The sequence below is a fragment of the Melitaea cinxia genome, chromosome 24, assembly GCF_905220565.1.
Source record: "Melitaea cinxia chromosome 24, ilMelCinx1.1, whole genome shotgun sequence".
Lineage (NCBI taxonomy): Eukaryota > Metazoa > Arthropoda > Insecta > Lepidoptera > Nymphalidae > Melitaea > Melitaea cinxia.
Window position 1 is genome coordinate 587424 of NC_059417.1, and position 12807 is coordinate 600230.

A 12807-nucleotide genomic window follows, 5' to 3' on the forward strand; every position below is an offset into this window, starting at 1 on the left:
CTTTTTGTTTACTCCTAACTCATAATAAGTTTTAAGGTTGTGAAACAAAATTATCATCATTACAGCCTATACAGTCCACTGCTGGACATAGGCCTCCACAAGTTTACGCCAAAAATAACGTGAACTCATGTGTTTTGCCCATAGTCACCACGCTTTAACAACATTAATTTAAACAAAATTATATTACGCAGAAATTAGTAAAAACATAGTGGAAACTTAAAACTTTCATAATTGTGTTTGCTCGCAAATGAAAAAAAAGTGTGAGTAACACAAAAATAAAATCGTACAAAACAAAAATAGCATGGTGTCGTCTCCTGTCATAGATTTTCATTGTAATATGAAATTTTGAACAGTTACGGGTTTCTGTAAAGAACTCACTATAGACGGCGTCACGGTTCGCTTAAATCGAATATAAAAATCATCATATCAAAAATTTCGATCTAACGGGTACATCGTTCCATAGCTTAATTGGCTAGAGCACCGACACGGTCAGTCGGAGATGCGGGTTCGGTCCCCGCTGGAATGGTCAATTTTTGATATGATATTAAAAAATATTTAAAAAAACTGATTTTCAATTACATCGACAAGTAATACAACGTAGTTGGACGAAAAACTAGTCCATTAAATACGGATAATTTGAGATAACTCGATATCTCAATCATATTTAAATGGGACCACATAACAATGAACACTTTATTAATTATAATAAACACTTTATATATACTCGTATGTATACAACATTACGTCACAAATCAAACCTTGTACTCTCTCATCATAACAGGTAGTAACTGAAAATAAGTCGATCTTTCCTAGGATTGACTTTTTAGTACTGAGACATACCTTTTTGCGACTCTGCAGCACACATACACTGTATTTTAGTGTGATATTATTAATAATACTATGATATTTTATTTGTTACTTTTTTATTCTTTATTTTTTTTTTTTTTTCTACAAAACAGCCTAGAAATATCCCTCTACTTGACCGACTCTATACTTTACTAAACTTCAGCTCAGCTCAGCTCAGCAGTCCACTGCTGGACATAGGCCTTCTCCAAGTTCGCGCCAGATATCCCGGTTTTCCGCAATCCTCATCCAGCCTACACCGGCAATCCTACGTAGATAGTCGGACCAACGGGCCGGAGGACGTCCCACACTGCGTTTGCCAAGTGCAATACACATTATTGGGACTAACTCATGAACAACTCGTAAGACCTCATTCAATTCAAATGAGACTACAATCTAAAACTATTGTGCCCAAATATAATCACATCAAGGGTTGAATACATGAAATAAATAAACTTCAGATCGCGATGGCGCCACGCATTAAGGGACACTTTAAGCGATGCCTGCGGTATTAACAACTCTGCAACTTCAGTTCCATCGTGTATTAAATTTTATCTTTCGTTCCTTGCTGTACGGTGCAAGGTAGGAGCGAGTATTTGACTGCGCGATTATGAATCTATATCAATAAAAAAAGAGCGTGCTTTAGACCACACGACTGAAGTAAAAATTACGAAAAGTAGCTCTCATTCTTTCTATCTTCACTAACTTATGTATCTCCCTAACTTCCGTTCACCTCACCCAATCACACTTTTCGTAACGCTCTCGTCACGCATTCACCAGCTTACTTCCCAAATCAAACGTGTGTGAAGAAGTTTTACTTCAAAAATGAATCGATAATTTGTGTTGCTACGAGCAAAACTCAAAACAGACACAATCGTTAAGCTAGTTATTTAATTTTTATCACTATGTGAAAGGTTCCTATGGAAAGAAAATTAAAAAAAATGTTCAGAAAGTTTCAGAAAAAGCAATTGAAATATCACACCTGTGACACTTTACAAGACGGGACAAAGTCTTTCGGGTCACCTTGTTCTACCCCCACTAGTGTATCATGACATACGCTCAAAGGTTATTTGACGGTAATTATTCTTTTAGCGATAAGGTCGCCTTTGTACAACTTCTTCGAAATTTTTACTGTATTTTGGCGAAAATTGCGCGGATGGAGGAGATAGAGTGGACAGAAAAGGGGTGTAGAGTGCTATTTTTTTTTTATTATGCATAGACATACATTAAATAAATAAAAAAATAACATTACACGCACTACCATATCTTTAACACACACACGCATATCTATCATATCACTCTTTTGTTATAATTAAACGGTTTTATTTAGCTCACCCCGTTTGTTTTATTTTTGATTCTTGGGTCAAATTTAGTAATTCAAATTTCACCCTCTTCCTGTCAACCGATTAATCTGAAATTTTGTATACACTTTGGATTTTGGTGACAATATAATTATGTTTATTCATTATCATTATAAATTCAAGATGGCCGCCGCTACAAAATGGCGGATAATTTATGTTTTATTAATCCCATCAATATGGGTATCAAATGAAAGGGCTCAACAAGCAAAATACAATATACTATAAAAAATTCAAATCCAAGATGGCGGCCGCTACAAAATGGCGGATAACGTAGGTTTTATCAATCCCATCAATATGGGTATCAAATGAAAGGGCTCAACAAGCAGAATACAATATACTATAAAAAATTGAAATACAAGATGGCGGCCGCTACAAAATGGCGGATAACGTAGGTTTTATCAATCCCATCAATATGGGTATCAAATGAAAGGGCTCAACAAGCAGAATACAATATACTATAAAAATTTGAAATACAAGATGGCGGCCGCTACAAAATGGCGGATAACGTAGGTTTTTTCGATCCCATCAATATGGATATCAAATGAAAGTGCTCAACCAGTATAATCAATGTACTATATAAAATTAAAATCCAAGATGGCGGCCTCTACAAAATGGCGGATAACTTAGGTTTTATCAATCCCATCAACATGGGTATCAAATGAAAGGTTTCAACAAGTAGAATACAATTTACTATGCAAAATTGAAATCTAAGCTGGCCGCCGCTACCAAATGTCTGATAACAATTTTTTATCAATCCCACCAATATGGGTATCAAATAAAAGGGCTTGACAAGAAGAATACAGTGCACTATACAACCTCAATATTTAAGATGGGCCTTGCAATAATGAAGCACTAAATGAATTAAACAGAATGCAAAATAAAAACTAAAAACTAGAAAATAAAAATAGGTAAAAAAACTTTTTAAGTTAAACGGTTTTATGTTAAACATACATTGCAATGTTTAAGATAAATGTACTAAAAACCAAAAAATAATAAAATAGATACAGTCGTGGAAATTATAAACATATGCATAGACTAGACTAAAATAAAACCGTGGGGCACGTCAATTGTCTACAAATTATCGACTTAATGTGCGATAGAAGAATCGTTTAATTCGTCGTTAAAATAGGCAGTTGGCCCGCAGACGGTGAGGAAATTACTTACTATTTTCTTGCTCATGGAAATTCCAATAGTTATACATTCCATGTAAATAAAAGAGATGTTTCAACTAGTTTATCGTTGGACATTCACACTGCTGGCTGGCGAGGAATCGTTTCACTGCTCGTAGTTTGTCTTTAATCGACAAAACATATGATAAAAGTACTACTCGCTCACCACTATGAAACCCTAAAACTCGCTTATAATCGAGCTTGCTAGCTTGTTTCCACATTCTAGCCCTACTTATCACACGTCCATCGTTGTCGGTTGAACAACTGCCTAATTATAGTGTAACATTACAAAACAAACATTTTAATCAACGATTGTAGACAATTGACGTGCCCCACGGTTTTATTTTAGTCTAGTCTATGCATATGTTTATAATTCCCACGACTGTATCTATTTTATTATTTTTTGGTTTTTAGTACATTTATCTTAAACATTGCAATGTATGTTTAACATAAAACCGTTTAACTTAAAAAGTTTTTTTACCTATTTTTATTTATCATTACAGAAGTAGTTTCTTTGACAACAAAACCTTGATAATGTTCAAAATTATAATTCAAATTAACTACGCTCGAATTTCGACCACTGGGCGACCACTAGTAATGGATAAACCTATCTTATTGTATTAGATCCTTTGATTCATTAAATTCATCCTTTCATTCATTAATTCCTCCAGATTGGGGAAGGAATGTAATGGTCTCTAACACTTCTAAATTAGCCGATTATTTTCTTAGCAACACGTAGAGAGGGGAAAAAGCGAAGGATATTAATCTGTGCGGTAAAATACAAAACGATTAGGTCTATTTATTTAAAACTTTTATTTAACTTGCAATGTAAGTATGTGTGCATGTAAGTATGTTTGTTAGGATAGAATCTTGCAACTCAATTTCGTAGCATATATCTTCAACAGATTGAGCAGAAATTTTGTATAACGCTTAATTAGAACTACAATACATGTTAAGCTATGTGACGTCATTCTAAATCCAACATGGCATCCACACAAAAGATGGCGAAGTAGTTATTTTTATTGTACTCCTACAATATGGTATGGTTGGCAGAAAAAGTTTTATTGGAAAAGTTTATTTTGTTCTTTTTATCGCATTGTTGTTTTTTAAAAAGTTTTTTACTTTGATTTATTGTTGTAGCTTCCTAAAATCACAAACAGATGGCGCTTAGTGTCAATTTAATAGACAATCAATACATTCCCATTCTCATTCTCATTCGCATTCTCATTCTCATTCCCTTTCTTCCGACTTCATCCTACGCTGAGCTTCGATCTCGCTAACAGGTGGGTACCTGTTATTTAGGACGAATCTCCACTTTTATGAGTCCTCTTAAAGGTTTAGTTTTCTTGGCTGTATTTCAGTATCCAGTCCTCTAAACTGGTAACATGATATATGCTGCTAGGAAGAACAGCATACGGATTTCGAAAAAAAAAAGAAAAAAATTCAGTATTGGGAATTAATTGAGGAGGATTGAATAACAAAAATACTTCATACACAGTAAATGTCACTCGTGGTTTCCTCCATATTGTATATAATCGTTTAGACATATTAGCTCTATATGGGTGCTTTAATCGTCCAGGTGAGGTCAGACAAAATAATCATAGTAAAAATCACTTCTTCTTCTTCTTTCACAGCCTGTAATATCCCACTACTGGGCATAGGCCTCTTTCCTCATGTAGGAGAAAGATCAGAGCTTAATCCACCACGCTGCTTCAATGCGGGTTGGCGGATATATTCCCTACTATGATGAGTAACGATCGCTATCAGGTGTATATGATAACGACCGGGAGCGACGGCTTAACGTGCTCTCCGAGGCACATTTAACACGAGGCATAGTAAAAATACCAACAAGATTTTAATTGACTCCAACGTACTAAGTCTCACGTTTTAGTTCTTTGAAAGACCCGAAGTGCACTATCGTGGCCTACATAGCGTGAATTTTAATGCAACACCTTTTTTAAAATTATAATTGTTGCTAAAAATAATATTTTTTAAACAAACGAGCGTTAGAAAATGATTTAACGGTCACGTTTTTAATATTCAAATACTTTGTGGGGTAATTTTTTTTTATAAATAACAAGCCGATCCGTGCCCATTTCGTTGGGCGTTAATTATTTTTGTGATGCAAATATATAGTAAAGTTTTCATCTCGCTCGCATTTATCCGACTTGATTTACATATACTATTATTTTTCACTGAATTTTTTGTTCAATAATAATAAAATATAGCCTATATCACTCCTAAATAGTGTAGCTTTCTTTTAGTGAAAGAATTTTCATGATCGGATCAATATTTGCGAAGATTACCCCCTACATACTAACAAAGTTAGAAACTTCGTGTCCTTATAATATTAGTGTAGATTATTTTTTTATTTATTTAAAACGGAAAAGTTCGAGGGGCCAAATTATGGTATCCAAAACGGAATGGAAACCGTAATTCTACGTATTTGGCCTGTTTTGTTATCTTACGTGGAAGATGATTTGAAGCTTGTTATGTCATGCTCCCTTACCGCGATAATATAGCCTAGTGCTAGTGATTATAGTACCAAAGTATTCCGATAACCGCGATTTTGAAGATACAGAAAACTCGTAACAAACTATACACAAACCAGAAACATGTCCAAATTTACTCCGAGCGTGAATCAAATTCACTTCCACCAGCATCGAGGCAACTTCATTCAATACTACACCAGGACGGTTATAAACCGTTTTTTTTTGTCATTTGGATGGTAATCTAAAAGCGGTCAAGTGTCAGTCTTCTGATATAAGAGTGCTTTGGTATTACTACAATGTTTACTGTAGTAGGTAACTAGGGTAGTCGTGTGAGTAATCGCCTAAAATACCGAGGGTTTGCGGGTTCGATTCCCGCTTGGGATAGATATTTGTGTTTGTTAAGCCATCGGTCCCGGTTGTTATCATATACAACTGATAACAATCGTTACTCATAGTAGGGAACATATCCATCAACTCAAAATGGAGCAGCGTGGTGGATTTAGCTCCAATCCTTCTCCTACATGGAGAAAGAGGCCTATGCCGAGCAGTGGAATATTACAGTCTAATTGCGGTTACTTTTTTCATGTTTTCAATTATATTAGGATAGTTCAAAGACACGCTGTACACTACCGAAAAGTATCAAAATTCAACTTTATGTCAATGGACACTAGATCCAAACTAACTTGATAGAAATTCTTACTTGATAGATACATTTAAACAAAAATATGACATAAAGACTTATTGATATTACCAAAGCTGTAAAACCAAATTCAATCTTATTTCAATAGCCATTAGATCGAAATTTCATACACGCATTATTTATTAAGGTAATGCTCGCTAAACCCTCGCTATCGCTCCTAACTTGCTCTGTTCTAATGCGATAAGTTGATAGCAGTATGCCTTTTTAGTTGTAAACTCAGACCGCGTCGCTCACCAATTACTTTTAAGAACGGTAATAATTTAATAAATTCGATTTATCTCTGAAAAAGAATTATCGTTTAAAGTAAGTACTAATGGAGGGAAATAATGGGATACCCTTCAAATTGGGTGGTAGGCAGTTCGGTAATTTCATTTATCACGTTGTATTAGCAATTTCGTTTACGGTAGCCTAAATTATTTATTTTTTACGATAAATTTGTTTGATTTTTTTTTACTAAATATAAATTTGCTGTTATGATATGTTGTAATAATGTCGTGCGTAAATCATTTCGTAGTTCTTATGTTAATTTTAACCTCAAGCCATCACTGTGCGTGCTAGCACAAGTAATAAAAAAACCGGATTAGGTAACTTTAATCAGAGAATTTTAATTCTAAATCGTGTCATGAGTAGTAGTTATAAATTTTATAAAGCTTATATTTTGTAATATTTATGCGTTCAAATGAAATATCGTTATTTTTTTTTTTATATAAGTAGGTCGGTAAATATGCGTACGGTTTACTTAATGGTAAGCGATTGTCGCAGCCCTAGGAACTCCGGTCACCTTACTCAACACAGTAGCACAACGCTTATTGAAAGCAGTATTATTTAGCTTGTGATCTTCTGTAAGGTCGAGGTATACTCCAGTCAGGTTTCTTCGGAGTCTAAGCGTAATATTTCTAGCTTATCCCTACCTCAGTAAAACTAATTATTAAGTCTAACAGAACACTATAAACTATTTATCTGTATACCTGTATACAGATAAATAGTTTACCTATGTATGTATGTATGTATCTAGAGGTATTTTAGCATCTATATTATGTTTTTTTTTTGTTTTTAGTGATAATAAAAAAAAATATGTATCAAAATGATCAATAACTAAATATATAAAAAAGCTAATATTATATTCAAAAGATCACAGATCACTCAGTACTTCAGTCTTATCGCAGTCCACTGCTGGACGCAGGTCTCCCCAAGTTCGCGCCAAACATTGCCGTTTTCCGCTTTCATCATCTAGCCTCCACTGGCAATCTTACGTAGATACCACACTAAAACCAAAAAGGTGTCTCATTACGATCACATGGTAATCTATAAATATAAAAATCAATTGCCGTTCGTTTTATTTCGCAATAACTCGAGAGTGGCTGGAGCGATTTGGCTAATTTTGATCTTGAAATATTTATGGAAGTTCAGGGCAGGTTTAAACGGTGAGAAACATAAAAATTAAACAACGAAAAATACTGGAAAAGCCTATTGAATTTTCCAAAACAAAACGGTTTTTCTTCTTCATCTTCTTTTTCCCTGAAGGATTTGCCAATATCTGAGTGAAGCTTGAAGAAGCTAAATAGTTTACGTTATAGGAATTGTTAAGTTAGGACAGAAAACTTTGCTTTGTGTAAGGCTTTGTGGGAGTGCAAGTTGTAAGAGCAAAAATAAAGACCACAAACAAAACGTTCCTAGCTGTGAAATATTTTATATTTTTTTTTTTCAAAAAAATTGTCACTTGGCTGTCAAATATTTATAGGTGCGTTCAGAAAGTATTCGGTGGTAGCTTTACTTTAAAAAAAATAATATTTCATTTTTAAAGTTTTAATTATAGTTTAAAGTTTTATTTATAATATAGGGATAACCATCGAACTGCTGGCTTAGAAATACACAGGCCGAAGACGGGCAGCAGCGTCTTCGGTGCGACAAAGCCAGCCCTGCGGTCACCAACCTGCCTGCCCAGCGTGGTGACTACGGGCAAAACACACGAGTTCACGTTATTTTTGGCGTAAACTTGTGGAGGCCTATGTCCAGCAATGGACTGTATAGGCTATACTTATTTAAAATTTTAATTTGTACAATGATGATTCGAAAGTGCTCATGGGGCCTGTTTGAATAAAGCTGTTTTTGATTTTGATTTTATTTGTCTATATTTTTTACAACTATATGCAGGTGATACGAAGGTCGTCGGGTCATCTAGTTATGAGATAAACTTTATAAGCATGATTTCTGTGGACAGAAAAGAAATGCCGTGTAAGAAAATTTTCGACGTTGAAAAAGAAAGAAATATCAATCATTGAAGGAATATCTTTTATTTATTGGTTAAGTTATAAGCATTCAATAAGGACAATTGATTGACGAAGTTAAGGGTCACGAAGACCTTTGAGGTTTTTTTTGTTGTAAACAAAACACGCTGATACTAAGATTATATTTCTATACTGTTTGTACATCGCGGCTCACTGTTGGGCATAGGCCTCTTTCCACATGTAGGAGAAGGATCAGAGCTTAATCCACCACGCTGCTCCAATGCGGGTTGGCGGATATATTCCCTACTATGAGTAACGATCGCTATCAGGTGTATATGATAACAACCGGGACCGACGGCTTAACGTGCTGTCCGAGGCACGGTAGGGAGACCCACAAGGACAGCACAAACACCCAGACCACGGCAAACACCTGTATGGCCAATACAAATGTTTGTCATGTGCGGGGATCGAACCCGCAACCGCCAGCACAACGGGTACAATCCATGGCTGTGACCGTTGCGCCAACGTGGAAATAAATATACTGAAATGTCATATAGCTTATAACCTGCCTCTAAAAATGGATTATCCAACACAAAAATAATTTTACATTTCGAACCAGTTGTACCTGAGATTAGCGCGCTTAGACCAAAAAAATCAACAAACAAACACTCTAGCTTTTTCATATAAGTCTAGATAAATAATAAATAATATTTACATGTACAGATATAGACTACCCAGCCTTTGGGTGGGAATCAAACTCACAAACACTAGAGCAGAAAGTAGGGTTCGTTCCAAAGTGCGTCAACGGGCTAGTCAATATTACAAATCATTTCATGGAAAAGTCAGTAATTACATAAAATCACTGAAGTCATTAAAAGAATGGTTTTTTTTTTTATTAAATGTTCATAACGCGCCATTAGTCAGGTGATAACGAGTGGATCACGCGATTGCTTATATGTTAATTCTTTTGAAACAACATTTACAAGTATTTCCTTATTATTAAGGTCACGATTTTATACACGATTGTGTTAAAATTTATTTAAAAAAAAAATAATTATAATAATTTACACTTATTTAAATTTATAATAACTAGCTTATGATTCAGCCTGTAACACCCCACTGCTGGATATAGGCCTCTTTCCCCATGTAGGAGAAAGATCGAAGCCTAATCTAAGTTGAAATTATAAATTCATTTAACTGAGGTAGGGCGCAGCAGGAATTTCCTGCTCAAAATATGGAGCAGACCGACTGGGGTAGTACCTCGACCTTACAGAAGATCACAGCAAAATAATACTGTTTTCAAGCAGTATTGTGTTCCTGTTGATGAGTAAGGTGACCAGAGCTGCTGGGGGATTGGGGATTGGGTCGGCAACGCGCTTGCGATGCTTCTGGTGTTGCAGGCGTCTATAAGCTACGGTAATCGCTTACCATCAGGTGAGCCGTACGCTTGTTTGCCGACCTAGTGACATAAAAATAAATAAATACAACATACACACACGGTCATCTGTTCCTAAAGTAAGCAACTTAATGCTTGTGTTATAGGTAACAGCAGACTGGAATAGCTACATTTTTTTTTCGATAAAAATATAAATAATACATATATAAATAAATATATATATTACACTCAGATTCGGGATGGGAATCGAACCCACAACCCCCGGAGCAGAAGGCAGGGTTATTAGAAACTGTGCCAACTGGCTAGTCAAGTCAAGTTAGTTATAAAACTAATGTATATTTTATTTATTATTTGTTATATATATTACACATATATTAAATTACCTCCCTTAGAAACAGACGACCGCGTGTGTGTTAAAACACATACTTTATATTTTATAATCGCTTGACGCACACATATAAATAGAAATCTATATTTTATTTGACCGCGAGCCACCTTCATTATACAACACAAACAGAACAAAATAAACCAATATAACTGAAAAGGTGACATATATAATATGTATTAAATGTATTCGAATGTACTTCTTAATATGAACACATAATAGAGTTATGTGTTCATTTTAAGAAGTACATTCGAATAAATCTATACAAACTCAAGCCACAGATAGATCACCACAACAAAATGTCTTACACTGCCTATAATTTTATAAAATCTGTAGACAGCAAGTCTAACGATGAGATGAAACTTATCTAGAAGAAGATCTGCTCATCGTAAAAGATAGTTATCGTTTAGATAAATTTATCAAGATTTACCAAGGTTAAAATTACTTTGTTTAAGCCTTGAAAACCAACTTAGTACAAAAATAATAGCATTATAGATTTTTTTAATCTACATTTCAAATCGATGGTTGCTTCACATTAACGGTAATCGATTAGACCTTTTCTTATCTCGTTCTACCCACTTTCTTCTCATTTTCTTCTCTTCTATTTCTTCTTTTCACTTAATTCCATTAAAATATAGCTTATGTCACTCTGTGATAGGGTAATTTGTGAAATTGGTCCAGGGGTGTACATTTTTGACTTTGAGTCTGTCTATAAGAAGCAAATAAAAAAAAACAAATCTTTCCGTTTTATAATATGAATATAGATAAGTTAATAATAATATACTTTGAAGATTTTAAAGGATTAAGCAGTCTTCCAGTCGCTGTGTGGCTACGGTAGTAAAGAATAAAGCCACCTCCTCTCTTCCCGTGGGTGTCGTAAGAGGCGACTAAGAGATAACACAGTTCCACTACCTTGGAACTTAAAAATCCGACCGATGGCGGGATAACCATCCAACTGCTGGCTTTGAAATACACAGGCCGAAGACGGGCAGCAGCATCTTCGGTGTGGCAAAGTCAGCTCTGCGGTTACAAACCCGCCTGCCCAGCGTGATGACTATGGGCAAAACACATGAGTTCGAGCCATTTTTTGCGTTAACTTGTGGAGGCCTATGATCAGCAGTGGACTGCATTAGGCTGAAGTGAAGTGAAGTGATTTGCCAGTGAAAGTTCTGTCAAAATCAGTCCAGCCGTTTCAGAGATTAGCCGAAACAAACAAACAGACAGAAAAATAGTGTAAAAAATGTTATTACATATACATAAACGGTCGGTCACCAACCCGCCTGCCCAGCGTGGTGACTATGGGCAAAACACATGAGTTCACGTTATTTTTGGCGTAAACTTGTGGAGGCCTATGTCCAGCAGTGGACTGTATACGCTGTAATGATGATACTGTGTGTACATCCATATGCATTTAGTAGTATTTTATTTATTTGTACCAATTTTAATTTTTCCATAGTTAACAAAAATAGATATGCCTACCGTCCTACTTAGTTGCCTTTTTTACTATCTCTGTCATTATCTCCTACTTACCGTTCTTAATCCTATAATCCTCAATCCGCCCGTCCTTAATCCTGTTAACAGCTATCGCATTTATTGGTTTTACGGCTGCTCTACAGTAAACAATGAATTTGCTAAATAGGAATTCCCATGAAAAAAAAAACTTGAAGATATTTATTTATATTTTACATTATCACAATTTTACTTTTTTGACTGAGGTAGGGCACAGCAGGAATTTCCTGCCCAAAATATGGAGCAGCCCGACTGGGGTAGTACCTCGACCTTACAGAAGATCACAGCTAAATAATACTGTTTTCAAGCAGTATTGTGTTCCTGTTGGTGATTAAGGCGACCAGAGCTCCTGGGTGGGGATTGGGGATTGGGTCGCGAACGCGCTTGCGATGCTTCTGGTGTTGCAGGCGTCTATAAGCTACGGTAATCTCTTACCATCAGGTGAGCCGTACGCTTGTTTGTCGACCTAGTGGTATTAAAAAAAAAACAATTTTACGTATGTATATTGACAATTCCGGTGTAATAATTGCGGTTGTGTGTTGTGTGGCTGCGGCACTAAAGAATTTAGCCACCCCCTCTCTTCCCGTGGGTGTCGTAAGAGGCGACTAAGGGATAACAAGGTTCCACAACCACCTTGGAACTTAAGAAGCCGACCGATGGCGGGATAACCATCCAACTGCTGGCTTTGAAATACACAGGCCGAAGACGGGCAGCAGCGTCTTCG